This window comes from Haliotis rufescens, unplaced genomic scaffold, assembly GCF_023055435.1.
Source record: "Haliotis rufescens isolate VD_foot unplaced genomic scaffold, xgHalRufe1.0.p SCAF_17, whole genome shotgun sequence".
In the NCBI taxonomy this organism is placed as follows: domain Eukaryota; kingdom Metazoa; phylum Mollusca; class Gastropoda; order Lepetellida; family Haliotidae; genus Haliotis; species Haliotis rufescens.
The window spans coordinates 14,790,524-14,811,026 of NW_025963857.1; the positions used below are offsets into that span (position 1 = coordinate 14,790,524).

Here is a 20,503-nt window from a genome sequence, read left to right on the forward strand (position 1 = left end):
CTACTACAAGCAGACACGCACGCACATACACACACACATATACACAAATGCACATACACACACACACACGTGCAACGTGCATGCACGTCGCTACATATGTGCAATAATCTTGGACGAGACGTTTAACCCCATTTCACCTCACCTGTACTGTATGCCGGCACAACCATTGGACATTGTAGGGGAAAACATAATCTGGTCCCGAAATGGATGGAAATTTTTTTATTTGATTCATAAAATTATTTATTCTTACCTATGACAATCAATGACTATTTCATGGGCTTACATAAAGCATTCCCTGAACACGTGTTTTGAGGGGCTTACATATAGCATTCCGTGAACACGTGTTTTGAGGGGCTTACATAAAGCATTCCCTGAACACGTGTTTTGAGGGGCTTACATAAAGCATTCCGTGAACACGTGTTTTGAGGGGCTTACATAAAGCACTCCGTGAACACGTGTTTTGAAGGGCTTACATATAGCATTCCGTGAACACGTGTTTTGAGGGGCTTACATAAAGCATTCCCTGAACACGTGTTTTGAGGGGCTTACATAAAGCATTCCGTGAACACGTGTTTTGAGGGGCTTACATAAAGCACTCCGTGAACACGTGTTTTGAGGGGCTTACATAAAGCACTCCGTGAACACGTGTTTTGAGGGGCTTACATAAAGCATTCCGTGAACACGTGTTTTGAGGGGCTTACATAAAGCATTCCCTGAACAACTTTTTTGAGGGGAATGAACGTATGAGTAAATATTACAGCTGTTTGCAGCGAGTTAAGGAAGGACAACATAAGAGAGGGGCTTACATAAAGCATTCCCTGAACAACTTTTTTGAGGGGAATGAACGTATGAGTAAATATTACAGCTGTTTGCAGCGAGTTAAGGAAGGACAACATAAGAGTGACTAGACAACATACAAAGTAAATACAACCTATTTAACCCTTTTAACTACCAAGCCATCAAACGCTATAGTTCTTCCATGAGCGTATATTTAGTTTCTGTTTCTGAAATTACCAGATTCAGTCATTTTATTATGTTTGGGGGCCATGTGGTTAAAGTGTTTGCCAGGCACACTATAACTCTGGGTTCAGTTCCTGATGTGGGTATTCATGTGGAGTTTATCATTGGAGTTCTCAGCTGATTTTGCTGGAATTTTCCTTAAAGTGCTGTGATCTCTGCTCAGTCACTCACTCACTTATTAGTGTTGCAAATTTCAATTAAATTCATAACAATTAATACATTATGCTGACGTCACTCTATTACTGTTGCTGATGGTTCTGAGCTCGGAATTCACTGGCCATTTTGAACATGCATTTTATCAAGTAAAACTGATGGTGCTGTTGGTCATTATGTGAAATAATAGAGGAATTATACACATGTGTCAACCATAACATGGTTTGTTGGAGAAATCTCTCAATTCAGTCAGTAGAATCAGGACAAGTTGATTCCATTTCCAGATTTCTCCATTAGGCCACTCATTTTATGATTCCCCCCTACTGTAAAGCAGCCGGTCTAAGAAATAAATTAAACATAAAAATATTTATTTTTATTATGTCTCTCGCTAGTAATATAGACCCTCTTATACAACATTAAATGTTATATTTAAAAACCATGTCTAGATCATTATGAGTAATTGAAGAAGCCAGATGCAGTTTCAACTACATGAAAGAATTACTTTCATATAAATAAATAAATAAATAAATAAATAAATAAATAAATAAATAAATAAATAAATAAATAAATAAATAAATAAATAAATAAATAAATAAATAAATAAATAAATAAATAAATAAATAAATAAATAAATAAATAAATAAATAAATAAATAATACCTCAGTTTTATTGCAAATTTTGTTAAAGAAATTAGACCACCATTTCAGAAAGGCTTTAATGACTTAAGTACACCTTTGTGTATAAGTAAGTAAGATTTAATAGGATTGGTGGCTTTGTAGATTGAATGGTATTTTGTAATATCCTGATCCTACTTGTTCTTTGTAACTCTCAGTTGTGCACAGCAGGCAGAGGATTAGGCGGGTTGCCCTACTGATTTAGACATTGAAGGGTTAATCTGACTGACATGTTTATTACAAATGTAAAGAAAAGATTAACCCCTTGAATTGGTATGTCAACATTGTCTGCTTCCTTCACAACAGTCTCACATATGGAGGTGGTTGTGTGGATATATCAATCACACATGATGAGAACAGTTGTTAGGAAAATATCTTTATTGTTAATAGGATGTTACATGTGTGTTGATTGGTTTAGCTAGATCTTATTGTGGATTTGTTCAGTGTCATTAACAAATTACCTTGTAGATGTTTATGTATGCAAGTATGAATTAAACACAGTGTATTTTTGCTAAGTATTTTTTATTAGGGTGTTATTTTGGACAAATCATCATTTATAAACACTCAATCATGAAATATACAGTGATACCTTGTCAATACTGTCCTAGTTTAATCGTCTGGATTAACCAATATCAGGGTTTATGAATCATGGGTCAAGGTCAGGGTCAAGGTCAGGGTAAACCTGCTTTGGGTTCTGGGTAAGAATATGGTTTCTCTGCAACCTACGCTGGTCATAAGAGGTGACTAAATGGATTGGGTGGTCAGGCTCGGTGACTTGGTTGATTGCTTCTCATTCTTACCATATGGGTTAATGCTCACGATGTCACTGGATTCTCTGGATTTACAGACCAATGCCATATAGTTGAATATTGCTGAGTGTGGGGTTAACAACAAACAAACAAAACATATAGACATTACTGACAATATCTTTGAAAAGGTCTTCAGGATTAACATGGTTTTAGGTGGTTGCATTGTATTTGGAGTAATTACAAAATTTCCATCTATTTTCATTGAGAACTCAAACTATTTTTCTTTACATTCATTTGCTGAATAACCCTTAATATTCCTTTGTTTTGACTGGTCGCCAAGCCCCTAGCAACATGACAATACATCAGTGCTATTTTGGAAACAATGGAAGATCAACATCACCCACTACTGATGATGCTACAGATTTCTTGCGACATCAATACAATCCTGTTGTCTTATAGGGACCAACCATGGGTCACATATTGTTTTAATTGGTTTGTGAGACCGATCGAAAAAAAATGCTGAAGCTAGAAGAACAAACCCAACAACTTTGACAATTTTGTTTTGTCCGACTATTTTACAGTTAGATGAAATGAAAAACCCCACCATATTTTATCACCACTGACAGATGGTAAACAATATATTTAAAAAATCATTGATCTAAAAAACAAAACAAATTAATTATCTTTCGGTTTCATTTTACAATCATACTTCCACGATGGAGTGTCCTACAGTATGTTTTGCATTCATGAGTAGCAATACCAATCTGGAAGTTGAATTTTTACATATATTCTTTTGACCACCCAAATTGTATTTTAGGTAATTTTTTTGTAAACCAACCACTATAAAATATAAGGCATTGCCAAAAAATATGAAATTGTTCTGCTCCAGCTTAGTTGCATGACTGAAATTCATCAAAGTTATTTTCTAAGTACAACAAAAAACAACATAAAGAGTGAAATAGCAACATGACACTTTGTGTATAAAGAGGATCTAATAAAATCTGCTGTGCATTGACTATGTAATAACACAGGTGGGTGTGTACCTCCTTCTGTTGTATATAATGAAATAGATCCCAGGCAGGTGGCAGTCTTATAGTGTTATCACTGTACTTGACCTGTATATTGACAATGTTTATGGCGGTTGGTACAATCAGATTTTCGGATGGGTTGTTTTGTTTTATTCATTGTTAACAGGTTTTGTTGTTTTAAGTGGATACCCGCTGGGATATTGCTAGAATATTGCTGAAACCACTCACACACGCACACACTTAAGCTGGATACATTCCGTAGATTCAACATTATAATGAAAAGTGTGAAGTTATTTTATGAATTATCTTTACAGCCAGTGTTTGTCAAATTGAATAGGATTTTGTTACATGGCCATGACCATAATTATATTGAAAATGTAATTTAAATTATAAATCGTGAGTTGGGTTTAAAACCTCTTTGAATAATATTTAATTAATATCATGGCGTCTCAGCATGTGGAGGAAAGCCTAAAGTAATGCAGATCTTAGACTGGTAAGACTTCTGTGAGAACCACGAGCACGGGTATGGTGCTGACAAACCTAGAAACATTATTATTCTGAAACTGGGATTCAAACCTATAGTTTCCAGCATGCTAAAGGGATGCAACTCTAAACAGCAAATTGCATCACCTTAGAAAACACATGTCTCTAATGTAATTATATATACTGAACAAAAAAGGTTGGGATCATGAATATATTTGAGGATATTTTTATTAAATTGTGTGATCAGTCTTCACTGCAAAAACATATCCCAAAAAAATTCAGGATCCCTAATCTTTTTGTTCAGTATATAAGCCACAAATATAACTTTCTAAGTACACATCCGATGTAAACATGACAAAAAGTCAACTTATTATTTTGTAGAAAGTATTCAGTGAGTGAGTGAGTGAGTGAGTATGGTTTTCGCCGCTTTTAGCAATATTCCAGCAATATCACGGCGGGGGACACCAGAAATGGGCTTCACACATTGTACCCATGTCAGGAATTGAACCTTGGTCTTTGGCGTGACGAGCGAATGCTTTAACCACTAGGCTACCCGACCGCCCATTCAGAAACTTAACTGTTTTAAAATGAAGCGAGGTAGGTAGTCTTGATAAAGATTAGACTTCTGTTGTGATATCACAGATTTATCTAGACCCTCTCAGTGGTCGATGTTCGGCCCATGTCTACTGCAAACATCAGTAAGATCCCGGTAAAATGTCATTTTTGTTTTTGTTATAGCTGAGTTATATTATGACTTTGCAAAGATGACTTGTATTTAGCTGTCACTAGACCAATAATGAGGAAGAGACAGATCCTCAGTTTTACATACGACATTTAATGCAATGTTCAAAAAATCTTGGAAGTTTAGAAAATATGAACATTTTTGAAATTCCAAATGTTTTTTTTACAGTTTGCTTGCCAAAGGCTCTTATTATGGAAAATCAGCTATTGACACCCTGAACATTGGATGTGTTTCTTACCAGAATACAAATGTCAGTTCTATGTTACATGCAATCTTCATTTTTGATAAATGTTATGATTCAATCAGCCATACTATTCTTCATCCCACGCGACACGCAATGTAAGTTATTTGCATCAATTCTCAGTTTGTATGCGTTCAAGACGGTATTCTGTGTCCATTAAAACCCTGAAAATGGAATATGTAGTCTTGATGAGCGTGTTGATTTGTTTGTTGTGTAACGCCACACTCAGCAATATTCCATTTATATGATGGTGATCGGTAACTAATCAAGTGTGGACCTGACAATCCAGTGATTGACATCATGAGCATCGATCTACGCAATTGGGATACAATGACATGCATCAACCAAGTTAGCGAGACTGACCACCCGATCCTGTTAGTCGCCTCTTACGAGAAGCACAGTAGCCTTTTACGGCAAGCATGGGTTGCTGAAGACCTATTCTACCCCGGATCTTCATGGCAAGCATGGGTTGCTGAAGACCTATTCTACCCCGGATCTTCATGGCAAGCATGGGTTGCTGAAGACCTATTCTACCCCGGATCTTCACTGCAAGCATGGGTTGCTGAAGACCTGTTCTACCCCGGATCTTCACAGCAAGCATGGGTTGCTGAAGACCTATTCTACCCCGGATCTTCGCTGCAAGCATGGGTTGCAGAAGACCTATTCTACCCCAAATCTTCACGGGTGAGGTTTGGGTAATGAGGTGGAGCAGTTCACTCTTGTCGTACAGATCCACTGACTCACGGTGACCAGCATTCAGAAACAGCATGTGGAGTGTCAGATAGGGCTGATAGTGCCCAGGAAGAGATCAGTGGGGTGAGATGGCATGACTATCATGTTTCCTCACACAGGTTGTATAAGCTGACGACTACATCAAGATGAACTTGTCTTTGAATGGCATGTTACCCAGCACTTTTTTTGGTGTTATTTTATCTCCCCCTTCATGTCATGCCGGTTAATTGTGGCCATTTGTAGTCACATGACTTGGAGGAGCAGAACTTGATTTCCGAACTTACATATACATACATATGTACCATGTGATAAGGAAAGGAGTGAGTGAGTATGGTTTTACACTGCTATTAGCAATATTCCCGCAATATCACGGCGGGGGACACCAGAAATGGGCTTCACACATTGTACCCATGTCGGGAATCGAACCCGGGTCTTCGGCGTGACGAGCGAATGCTTTAACCACTAGGCTACCCGACCGCCCGATAAGGAAAGGAATACAGCCTTAAGAATTCATCGTTTTTACGTCCAGAGATTTAATGTTAACCTTATTTCACTAGGCCTCAAAGTTTGTAACTAGGCCTTCTTCAATGAGACAAGGGGTGGTGGGGTAGTCTCGTGGTTAAAGTGTTCCCTCGTCACGCTGAACACCCGGGTTTGATTCCCGACATGGGTACAATGTGTGAAGCCCATTTCTGGTGTCCTCCCCCGTGATATTGCTGGAATATTGCTAAAAGCGGCATGAAACCAATCTCTCTCAACGAGACAATACTGTTCACTTTGTTTACATTTTCTGTCAGTTTTGTTCAATTCCAATTTGTAGTGAGATTGGTTAACTTTTAAACTTTGGTTTATTGAGACATAAACGAAAAAAACAACTGTTTTGTTAGCCAATCAAATGTCACAGAATCACTTGCAATTTACATATTTTCAAATATAGTAAACTACGTTTGTAACGAACACGCTTGTAACGAACTGACCGATTATAACGAACTTATTTTTTAGTCCCGGCCATTTGTTGAATATATGATGTATATATGCATATAATGAACTACGGTTATTACGAACTAATATTAGTGGTCCCTTTGAGTTCGTTATAACCATAGTTTACTGTATATTCATTGATCAAGTTAGTAACAGAAACAATGTCCTGTAAATATTCTGTTACTTCAACCAATGATATTAAAAACTATATATTTTGTTGCCCATGAAGATCTGGTAAACTATATAACATTCAAACTAGTTAACATTAATAGAATACTGTATTTGATTAAATGAGTGTACAGAAGTGAGCAGGAAACATGTGACTCCCAAGATAGTTTTGTATCGCGACATATTTTAAGTCAGAGCAGTAGGGTAGCCATGGTTAAAGTGTTCACTTCACACCAGAGGCCTTCCCAAAATGAGTCAATATGTGAAGCCTATTTTTGGTGTCCCCCACCATGATATGGCTGGAATTCTGCTAAAAGCGCCGTAAAACAATACTCACTCATAATAAGCATTTAGGCTTGCCAGTCGGTACGCAATGGATACAATGTTGTGATGTTGTTTCATGTGTTTTATAATATACATGCCTGTGGGAAGTTAGTGTGCTAAAAAGACAGATTCCTTCTCTTCTCTTAATTTTTCATATTTCATGGTGTATTGTACAAGAAATCAGGATGAGAATGTAGATATATCTAAAAGGTCAAATCAAGACACACGTCTTGGAAAAGGCAGTTTCAGTTCCAGGGCAAATGTCATAGCATCTTTCAAAGACAGACACTAAGATGAAATCTATTTTTACCTGATAAGAATCAGATCACTGTCGGCAGAGACCATATACCGATCTCTGCTGTCGGCTATATGTTCGTGTAGTTCTTTCATAGATACCTTTTGCTAGCAGGTGCTGGGAATACAGAAACCTTGTCTTCAGATTGGGGATATTGAAAAAGATGCTAGTGTTGCTTTGCAACCAAATGAGAAGGTAAAAATATACACTTGATTAAGCTGACATGACACAAGAAGAAGACATTTTATATTCTGAATTTTTTATCAGGCTAAAATTAATATTTTCATGTGGGTATCAAATCTCACAGAACTAGGATTAATATCACTGTTGGGAGGGAGTTAATATATTCTGGTTAGGTCCCATTGGCTGCATAGCTATAGGGACAATCTTGCTGTTTGGGGATGGGGTTGGGTTGGGTGGGGTTGGGTGGGGTTGTGGGTATTTGTTAATATATTCAGGTCTCACTGACCACAGTGAGTACGGTTTTATGCCGCTGTTAGCAATATTTCAACAATATCATGGCGGGGACACTAGAAATGTACCAATAGTAGGAATCGAACAAATACATTGAACATGTTCATGTTAGCAGCTCCAATATTAGCCCTAAATACATTCAACATGTTCATGTTAGCAGCTCAAATATTAGCCCTAAATACATTGAACATGTTCGTGTTAGCAGCTCCAATACTAGCCCTAAATACATTGAACATGTTCGTGTTAGCAGCTCCAATATTAGCCCTATATACATTGAACATGTTCATGTTGGCAGTTCCAATACTAGCCCTAAATATATTGAACATGTTCGTGTTAGCAGCTCCAATATTAGCCCTAAATATATTGAACATGTTCGTGTTAGCAGCTCCAATATTAGCCCTAAATACATTGAACATGTTCGTGTTAGCAGCTCCAATATTAGCCCTAAATACATTGAACATGTTCGTGTTAGCAGCTCCAATATTAGCCCTAAATATATTGAACATGTTCGTGTTAGCAGCTCCAATATTAGCCCTAAATACATTGAACATGTTTATGTTAGCAGCTCCAATATTAGCCCTAAATACATTGAACATGTTCATGTTAGCAGCTCCAATATTAGCCCTAAATATATTGAACATGTTCATGTTAGCAGCTCCAATATTAGCCCTAAATACATTGAACATGTTCATGTTAGCAGCTCCAATATTAGCCCTAAATACATTGAACATGTTCGTGTTAGCAGCTCCAATATTAGCCCTAAATATATTGAACATGTTCGTGTTAGCAGCTCCAATATTAGCCCTAAATACATTGAACATGTTTATGTTAGCAGCTCCAATATTAGCCCTAAATACATTGAACATGTTCATGTTAGCAGCTCCAATATTAGCCCTAAATACATTGAACATGTTCATGTTAGCAGCTCCAATATTAGCCCTAAATACATTGAACATGTTCGTGTTAGCAGCTCCAATATTAGCCCTAAATATATTGAACATGTTCGTGTTAGCAGCTCCAATATTAGCCCTAAATACATTGAACATGTTTATGTTAGCAGCTCCAATATTAGCCCTAAATACATTGAACATGTTCATGTTAGCAGCTCCAATATTAGCCCTAAATATATTGAACATGTTCATGTTAGCAGCTCCAATATTAGCCCTAAATATATTGAACAGGTTCATGTAAGCAGCTCCAATTTTAGCCCTAAATACATTGAACATGTTCATGTTAGCAGCGCCAATATTAGCCCTAAATACATTGAACATGTTTATGTTAGCAGCTCCAATATTAGCCCTAAATACATTGAACATGTTTATGTTAGCAGCTCCAATATTAGCCCTAAATACATTGAACATGTTCATGTTAGCAGCTCCAATATTAGCCCTAAATATATTGAACATGTTCGTGTTGGCAGCTCCAATTTTAGCCCTAAATACATTGAACATGTTTATGTTAGCAGCTCCAATATTAGCCCTAAATATATTGAACATGTGACATTATTTCTCAATGTTACCAATAGGGACAAGAATATCAGTGCAATTATTCTCACTGAGCAAAATATTTCTGCTTCATGCTGACTGGTTAATTCATGGAAATGTTTCTGGTGTTTTTGATTGGTTTGCAAGAGGCCCATTGCCACATGTCGTCAAATAATGTGTTGTTGCAAATGATTAAAGGTTATGTTGATTATAGATAAACCATATTTCCTAATAACTCGTAGGTTATTTTCTTGTAATTTTTTTTAAAAATCAGTATAAATTTGAATCATATTAATGTTCCTTATCAACTTATCAATAAAGGTCTGTTTGAGTGGAACCTAGATAAACTTATTAATGATACATCAAGCTGATTGATGTATTGATGACTATCATACCAGTCTATGCCATGGCTTCACAATTACCCATACAAGCTCTCCATTATAAGATTTTTCCAATCAATGAGCTCACGACTGGAAATCAATGAACACTGATTGTATTGATATTCTTCTACTTTGTTCTGAGGGTGTGGGTGAGGGACATATGCTATTATACGAGCTCGTAGCTCTCAGCAGTGTGAATAGCTGCTATCCTTTGTGTCTTCAGATTAGGTGTGACAAATGTAATTTCCTGGTTTGCTGATTTTCTTGGTTATTTTAGCAAAAGACATGAGGTAGGCTAAATGTAAAGTCTATGAAAATTTTATTTACAATATTGCGGTAAATGTCCTAAAAATGTCTTGAAAAAGATTTTAGCAAAAAAGATTGACATCTTCTGACATCTTTCATGGTATTTTTTCAGATTTTCATCAACCTTTCTTTTTCTTTGGTATTATTATTATTATTATTATTATTATTATTATTATTATTTTTATTATCATTATCATCAGTATACATATTAAAATAAGTAAATGCAGCAAAGAGGGTTTGGGTGATCCTGGCACAGTCAGGCTGGTTAGGCTCATGATCAGCTCAGGGCCCTGGCCCCCTCTACACGCAGCCCAGACAGCGAATGGGACTTCTCCCAGGAAGCGCTGCCCATTCGAACCCACCCAGAACTTTTCGGAGAATGTGAAGACTCCCCAACACTGCAGCCTTCTGCATTACCAAGATTGTCAGAAGGGCTGTATTCCTGGCAGCAATCCCGGGTACTCTCCCAATGTCAGTGGTTGTTGTTGTTGTTGTTGTTGTTGTTGCCTGAGCGGTTATTAACATGATTAAATCAAAATTGGCAGATACTTTAATCCAGATCTGTTCACCAGGATCTTATATATCTACCGGTACGTTTGTATCGGGTGTTTTAATAATGAATGTGTCTGCGTGGCCCTACAGAATCAGTAAATGTCTGGGCACCCCGACATTGGAACTGGCCGCATAATTTATTAAGAGCTATTTCCAATCACTTAACGACGTAAACACCTTTCACAGGTGAGCCAGGTAGACTGCCAGCAGGTGTTTCAATATGGCCGCCTGGATGACACGTTCCACATCCTTTCACAAGTCTCATAGTTTGTGTTATCTAATAGATGTTTTCTGATTCGGGGTTAATATTGATTTATATTTTCAGTTCATCATGGCCCTTGAGCTTATTGCTTGGTGGGGCATCCAGGTAGCCTAGTGGTTGTGACACTACTATATATGCCAAAGTCTGGTTTAATTCCCTAGAAGGGCAGTCGGGTAGCCTAGTGGTTAAAGTTTTCGCTCGTCAAGCTGAAAACCCGGGTTTGATTCCCAGCATGGGTACAATGTAAGAAGCCCATTTCTGGTGACCCCTGTCGTGATTTTGTTAGAATATTGCTAAAAGTGGCGTAAAACCATACTCACTCACTCACTGTTCATCTGTAAACTTTCAACTTCTCTGAATAACTGAGTAGATTAAATTTGAAAATGTCTTTAATCATAGTGGCTCCAAAACAATACATTTTGAATATTTAGAAAGTAAAATATTTCAGAATCTTCTCACAATCCACATAAAATGAAACCTTTGGCCAGAATTGGAATGAAAATTAGGCAAGATCAATTTTGTTGATCAATACGACAAGAAGGAGACGAAAATGTTGTCAGACTTGATCAAAAAAGAATTTAACTATAAAACAACACACTGTACAATTTAACAGCATGTCTGTTTAATTTATTTACTTTTGCAAATTTGGGTTGGTCGTCCATAAAATAAGATTATCAATTTTAGCCTGATCCAGCAAGCCAGCCAGCCAATGGTTTGGGCGTGGTAAGTTTCTGTTTTCAATACGAAAGAGTAAACATGTAAACGTTGCTTCCTTGATGTGAAGCGGTGCACTGTATCAGGTATTCCATTGTAGCTGTGTTAAGATGTCAGTGTTTTGGATACAGCGTGGTGTTCCGTGGCATCGTCGTCGACAGTCGCACAGCAACTACATCACACTACATCATCGGGATTGTCATGTATTGATCTTAAATGGATTTCAAGCATCTGAAAAGATTGCATGGCGAGTCTGAAAGAACTGTGAACAGATCCTGTTAAAGTCTGTCTACAATGTCCAACACTGAAAAGTGATTGCAGTTATTTGTATTAAAGGCATTGTGAATTTTGACTGAAGAGAAACTTGAATAATTAATGACTTGAATCCTGAGAGTTTCTAGGGCTTCGGTTGGTGAGAACGGATGGCCCAGTCGTCTAAGTCGCCTTAATTCGCTGTGCAGAGTTGCATCCCTTGGCTACGGCAGAAACCTATGATTGTGGGTTCAAATCCTGGTTCACCCTGATTATGTTTCTAGGTTTCTTGGCATCATACCTGTGCTTGTGGGTTTCCCCCAAGTCGTCAGCGAGACTGCATCACTTTGCACTTTCCTCCCACAATAAGCTGACATGGTGTATGTATATCTTGAGTATAGTGTGCACCCATGTATAATGTGCACCCCTTCTAGCTGATTTAGTATTTTGGAAACAATTTTTTTTCTAAATATTTTGCCCGGAAAAGAAATTACACCGTACCCCTTCGGCAAATTCAGGTAAAGGAATGGGTGATAAAGAACTTTGTCAGTACAATTATGAAATTAGAGATAAAAAATCACCACACATTGGATTTTCTGTTCAGCTAGGTATTGTTTTACATGCAAGGATTAAGATTACCTTGTGTATTTTCTCGTAAACAAGGCCGGAAACAGCAATCAGCTATACACACGTTTTCTTGGAATCTACCGGTGATTCGGTTTAAACTTACCCAATGATATAAGGATTTTGATGCAAGGATCGGGAAAAATTGTATCTGAAACTATTTTGTTATGAGGAATAAAATATTCCAATATTATGTTATTTTAGTTGCAGCCGTTACTAATTATATTTAAAATAATAAGCGTCATATAGCTGGAATATTGAGTGCGGCGTTAAACAACAAACAATCAAACACAAACAAACAAACAGAGTAGCTGCTACACGTGATCATGTTCTTCTTGATTATTGGGGGGGGGGGGGGGGGCACTGGGGGCACAGTTGTCTGAGGTGCCAACCTCATGCCCGAAACCTAGGAACATGGGGTCAAATCCCGATTTGCTCCAATTATGTTTTTACGCTTATCAGCACCATACCCGGCTTGTGGGTTTCATGAAAGTGATAAACGTCCCACTTCAGGCTTTCCTCCCACATAAAGCCGACAAGCTGCGATATAACTGGAATACTGTTTTTGAAGCACGTTTCTCGAATTTCCTCTTTTATTCTATGAATATTTAATGTGTACTTGTGCCAAATTGGGCTGAAGATGGATTCAGTAATCATTTCTAAAGTTTGTTCTATAATTTGAATTGAAACAAAATTAATTCCTTTTGCCTGAAAATATATTTCTCTATTCCTTAATTCATACTGACTTGAAATAAAGCTTTATACAGAGATACCAATTATTTATACCAGGTGCTGGGGAGCCTTGTTAAAATGTTTGAGGTCTCTCCAAGATTCGTTCCCACATAGGCACAATTTGCGAAGCCCATTTCAATGCCCCCCTGCGATGAGGTTGCGGGAATATTGCTAAAAAGGTGTAAGACCATCTCACCACCAGTTTCAAAATTTCCCAAAAGATCCCAGCTTTAACTAGATTATTTATCATAAGTTATTAATCACCATGGAATAACAAAATTTATAGCCCTCCCTGCTTGATGTCTGCATGTATACCAGCTATCATAATATTCTTTGCAACTTACATCAAGGACATATGTGTGAATGAACTATTGCAGTGTAGGGGGAACATACTTATTCATGCTGTCATTGACAGCCAACATAATGCATTATACATATATACCTTCTCACCGTCAGTCGACATACACAACACTAGTAGGTGAAATAAACATAATAAAGATACTGAGTTTGAATATAGTTGTCTGTCCGACCTCTGAACCAGGTTGAATTCAGTAGGGAGAAGTCTTTGATGTTGATTGACAGTGTTAGGCAGACTGTTTTCACCTGTATACAAGTCATAACGAGCTGGGTGTACAGGTGAGATCGTTATCACACGACATTCCACCTGTATGTCACTCAGGCTACTTGTTGTGTGTGGGGAATTTGTTTATGGCCGTATATCGTGGATATACACAGGGCTTTGTGCTGAAGCCATAATGTCCGGTTCACTTTGATATTTTGTGTGTCTGATAGTGTTAGGTAAGTGTTATTTCAAAAAGGGAGCATCGATGGCTCAGTGGTGTAAGGTAATTTTGCTGTACAGAGTTGTGTCCCTTAGATGTGCCAGGATCCTATGATTGTGGTTTGAATCCCAGATTTGCCCTGATTGTGTTTCTAGGTTTGTCAGAACCATACCCATGGGTTTCACCAAAGTGGAAACGTCTGAGACCTGCATCACTTCAGGATTTCCTCCCTCATTAAACTGACACACCATGATATAACTGGAATATTTTTCAAAACGGCTTTACACCAAACTCACTAACTCTCTTATTTTAATATATGATATACTTTAATGTATGTGATGTGATTCATAAACTTTTATCGTGTTCCTAGATATATGTTTTCTGAAGGAGTAGAAAATCTAATTATTACTGAATATTTAATGCAATATATGATCACATCACTGTGACCTCTTATAACCCTGATTTGGAAACAGGGATTAGTTTATTTTTGTGATAAAACTGTAAAAGTGCCAATGTTAAATGCTCTTCTTACTTTGTTTTTTTAACTACCAATAATAAAAAGCTAAAATATTTAGAACTATTCATGCACAGCCGGTATTTTAATAAATGTTAGAAAACTCAAATCTGCTGATCTGGAAATGGGGTGTCCATCACGATCATTTCTAGTTCTTGACTGTTGACTTACTGATCAGAACATTTTGTAATATTACACATCCGGAATATCAATGACAAAGATGACGATAGGACTTCATAAATATTTCTATTCATGTAAATTGGCTAGCAACCTATGCTGTTGTTCAACACTGGCAGTGACAGGAAATATTGAATAATGACGTGTTGTATCAACCGGGCGTAGCCAGGGAAAATAGGAATGTAAGCAAACATGTTGCAGTTCATCTTTATCTTTAGCACTTATCACGCTCAGCAAATACAAACCAAACTCAGGCAGGCCTGCTCATTATTACTAAAGGGGCGGTCGGGTAGCCGAGTGGTTTAAGCGTTCGCTCGTCACGACAAAGACCCGGGTTCGATTCCCAACATGGGTACAATGTCTGAAGCCCATTTCTGGTGTCCCCCCGCCGTGATATTGCAATATTGCTAAAAGCGGCGTAAAACCATGCTTACTCACTCATTCATTATTACTAAAACAGAGATACCTCAGAGACATCCTTCCTCGCTCTTGACATCACACATTGTAATTGTAAAATAGTTTGATGATTGTGATCAAACCCAGATATCTTCGAAAGCTGAAGGGGGTAGTGTGGTAGCCGGGTGGTTAAAGCGTTCGCTCGTCACGCCAAAGACCCGGGTTTGATTCCCGACATGGGTACAATGTGTGAAGCCCATTTCTGGTGTCTCCCGCCGTGATATTGCTGGAATATTGCTAAAAGCAGCATAAAGCCATACTCACTCACTCACTCACTCATTATTGCTAAAACAGAGATACCTCAGAGACATCCTTCCATGCTCTTGACATCACACATTGTAATTGTAAAATAGTTTGATCAGTGTGATCAAACCCAGATATCCTCGAAAACTGAAAGGGGTAGTGTTGTAGCCGAGTGGTTAAAGCGTTTGCTCGTCACGCCGAAGACCCGGGTTCGATTCCCCACATGGATATGATGTGTTAAGCCCAATTCTTGTGTCCCTGCCATGATATTGCTTGAATATTGATAAAAGCTGCATAACACCATACTCACTCACTCACTCAAAAACAAATGCAACAAGCAAATAACAATATCGAACCAACTCATCCATGATAATTTTTGCTCTAGTAGCCGGTCCAGCCTGTAAATTAACTGAAAATCAGGTAACTATAATGGCTAAAAGAAGAACACACTAACTGACACTTACGCTGACTTTGTGTGCTGGCGATAAAGACCTCATTCTGGCAGTGTGGGTTCGAATCCCGGACAGGACTCAACCCAGAAAAAGTACGAGAATCTGTACTTTACTAACAAAGTGTTATCCCAAATATAACATTTGTTACAAAGCACATTTGTTTTAAATTATATTTTATTTTATTTTTTATCTATATCAGCTATGCCACAGATCAAAGTACCATTATTTAAAAATCACATAATTATGTTTTTTAGAGAATTTCAAACATTTCCATAAACAGATAAAGTTCAAAATTCTACCTGTGTCACAAGGACAATAAGGAGAAGTGTTTTAGAAAGATGCATGTCTTGCTCGCTAAATTTTGAATGCTCACTGCTATTGTGTTTTACATCTCTTGTCCATTGAATCAATTACTAGTTAATGAGACCCATGAAGGTCCGGGGTAGGATTGATCTTCGGCAACCCGTGATTGTTGTAAAAGGCGACTGACAGGATCATGTGGTCCGACTCGCTAACTTGTTTGATGCATGTCATCATATCCTAATAGCATAAATTAATGTCATGTGTCAATCACTGGATTGTCTGGCCCAGACTAAAAAATTAAACAACAAATAAACAAGCCAAACTAATGCATGATAACAAGAATACCCAAGTGTGTCATCTTCCCGAGGCAAGGGAGTTAAGTGACTTTAAGAGTCCAGTTTCCACCCTTGGCCAAAATAGGCTGGTATTATAGAGGTATATTTCGGCTGGACTAACGAGTCATATCCAATCAAAATAGCGTAATGAAATCAACATCCCGCTTGTTAACTGTTGTGCAGATTTCCGTCAATTGCAGGATTCGCGAAGCATGTGCACTGATAACAGATATTTTTCAAATCTTTTCATGTTTTTAATCAAGTTGCTCACGTGATTTGATGCACTTTGCAATGTAAGACCCGTTTTATCACACTATAAACCTTGATTATTGATCAGATTGTCTTGACTGGGTACCGCCATTTTGTTTGAAGCAAATGCAGGTGATATGAGAGGTGGAAGCTGATAGTCAATAGGAGAGGATAGGAGGGACATCACTTGTAATAGCCACTGGTGGCGCTACAATTGAGCCTAGAAATTCCAGCCCAGTTTGGCAAGGCTGGAAACTTGACGTTTACACCCTTGCTTCAGGAAGATGAAGTGTGTAACACTCAAACAGCTAGAACACTCATTCAGCTAGAAGATTCGTACAGCGAGAATACTCACACAGCTAGAACACTCATTCAGCTAGAAGATTCGTACAGCTAGAATATTCACACTACTAGAACACTCACACAGCTAGAACACTTCACATACCGTATATGACCGCGTATAAGCCGAATTTTGAGGACCAGAAAAAAGATTCTGTAGAAAGGGGTCGGCTTATCCACGGGATACACTTTCATGATAGTATTTTTCAGATCGTGATCTGTCAGAAACATCGCCTGAATGACGGTCCGATAGATTACAACTTCCCGAAAGTTTGGAAGTTGCCACAACTAGAGCCATTATTGTTATAAATTATCAATAAAGTTATTATTATACACCAATGTTGTCATTATTAAAAAAATGTTATGCATGTTACTACTTCCGATAATAAGTTTTCAATTGAATGTTCAAAGTTTATCGTTCTTCGTCAACTCCACAATCTTTACATGTAACAATATATGTAATTCACAGCTATAATATATAATCCCCAGATAAAATCGCCAATAGCTATTACGTACGTTTTGCAAAGTTCATAAATTGATAGTGAACAAGTGTCTACCTTTATTGAAAGGGGCAAATAAACAACTGTATTGGCGAGTTATTCCGTTCGCCATTTGCAAAAACATGTGATCAGCTGTTTCCTGTGACGTCACAAACGGTGACCACTGTGATTGCTTCCTGTTGTTTAAAGCAACACGGTACACAAGGAAATCAGCATTGATAATAACGGGCCGATTGCTATTGTCATGTTGTTTACACAAACATTTTCAAGTTGTGGGTGCTTAGCGATCGTGTTGGGAGTAGGGGCTTAATTCCTTTGTTTTCGAGAGATTAGTTTAATAAACTGGAAAAGCCTGTGAGTAAGTGATGGTCATTCAATGTGTTCATAGTATGATAGTTTATTTAATTCAATTGGATTAACATACAATAGTGGTGTAAGGGGGTTATAAAAGTTGGTATATTTTTACTGACTGACATTTTCATCATGAGTTTTAAACGAAAACGCCATGCTTACGATGCTGAATTCAAACTGCGAGTTTTCGCTCCAGCTGATATATTTTCTCACGGGTTCAGAATTCTATATACACCGATTCACAAAATGGCGCTTGGTTGTTGATGGCAACTATAACGATCATTATGAGATTAAAAAAAACCACGAGAAACAGCTTCCCACATTATGAAAGTGGATGACTGGTTTGTTAAATCTTTATTAGAAATAATAATGACTTTTTCAATATAATTACAACGTTTTTCATCTTATATTTTTGAATATCTGCGAGTACCGGCACATGTCTTGCAGTCCGACTTCGCAGTGTTTTTTGTCTTTCAATTCCTGATTCGGCTTATCTGCGGGTCATATCATTTTCTTTCGTATTTCAATGGTCAAATTAACACCTCGGCTTATCTACGGGGTCGGCTTATCCGCGGTCATATACGGTAGTTAGAATACTCACACAGCTAGAACACTTCACATAGTTAGAACACTCACACAGCTAGAACACTTCACATAGTTAGAACACTCACACAGCTAGAACACTTCACATAGAACACTCACACAGCTAGAACACTTCACATAGTTAGAACACTCACACAGCTAGACACTCACACAGCTACAACACACAGAGCTAGAATATTCACACAGCTAGAACACTTCACATAGTTAGAATACTCACACAACTAGACACTCAGATAGTAAGAACACTCACACAACTAGACACTCACATAGCTAGAACACTCACACAACCAGAACACTCATTCAGCTAGAAGATTCGTACAGCTAGAGACTTCACACAGTTGGACACTCACATAGCTAGAACACTCACACAGCTCTGGATAAACTGAACTTGCCAACACCTGCCATGTCCCAACAACATTGGACTGGGAGGATCATATTCACGCCCTTGTCAACTATGAATAAGACATATTACATAACATCAAACATTACCGATTCTCACACAACACTCTTTCTACAGCCCTTCATCACATATTGGCAGTTTATTGATTCCGCAAGCACCATCGCCAGTTTCTGGCCATTAGTAATGCCCGACTGTTTGCATCCAGTTGATCTGAAGCCCTTAGTGAGTGGGAACTCTTCAGTATTGGAGATAACATTTTCAATGCATGGTTACCAGTAAATAGTGTGTGTTGGCAGGCTTTTCGTCTTTGAAATACAGGTACCGTATTCGACGTAATAAGCACCCAGGGCGCTCTCAAAAATTCGTGGTTTATGCTGACAGCCTGAAATGTTTATGTACGACAAATATATTTTTCCAGAATTAAATTCCCCATAATTGAGGGTGCATATCACACAGAGTGTGTATTATACGCGAATAAATAAGTCTTGTATACATTGATCAATTGGAAAGGGTGCTAATTGGGATTGTTCACTAGCCAATATATTAGCAAATATTCCCGTGGGCGCTTATTAGAGCGGGGCGCTTATTACGTCGAATACGGTATTTGTATGTTCTTGGTACCTGTCAATATTGCCAATGTTGATATGAAATGTTCATGTGAAATGGATATTGTCGATAACAAGTTAATTATCGTATGATCGTCCTTCTGATATTGTATGATGAAAAGATTGTTGAGTAATAAACTTTTGTCTGCATATTGCAACTCAATTGTATAAATTACTAGTATGCATCTTTTCAAAATGTTGAATTTCCTTAGGTGTAATTAAATATATTTGGTCTTTTTAACTTTTCTTTTTGGACTTGATTTCCATTTTCGAAAATATTGGATGACAAAAAAGTGACAGTAGCATTTTGGACTGTTATGCCGACTTGTGTTTTCATTAATTTCAACAGAGAACTGACTTGTAAATGGAGACAGGCAATAAGAGTGAGTGAGTGAGTGAGTTGGGTTAAATGCTGCTTTTAACAGTTTTCCAGTTATATCACAGCGTGTCAGCTTGATGTGGAAGAAAAGCCTAAAGTGATGCAGGCCTCAGATGTTTACCACTTGGTTTTGTTTGTTTGTTTGTTTGTTGTTTAACACCGCACTCAGCAATATTCCAGCTATATGACGACGGTCTGTAAATAATCGAGGCTGGACCAGACAATCCAGTGATTAATATGAGCATCGATACACGCAATTGGGATCGATGACCTGCATCAACCAAGTCAGCGAGCCTGACCACTCGATCCCGTTAGTCGCCTCTTACGACAAGTATGGGTTGCTGAAGACCTATTCTACCCCAGATCTTTATGGGTTCACGGGTCTGAAGCATTATGATGAAACCATCGACCTCTCCAGACAGATGCTCTAGCTTCTAGACCCGGG

General features: G+C 37.9%; 1 protein-coding gene across 5 annotated transcripts in view; it reads left to right on the forward strand.

The window, feature by feature from the left end:
* The window catches only part of LOC124140870 (kinesin-like protein KIF28P), a 79,079-nt gene that overhangs the window by 4,288 nt on the left and 54,288 nt on the right, over positions 1-20,503 (forward strand). The gene's annotated exons all lie outside the window — the stretch shown is intronic.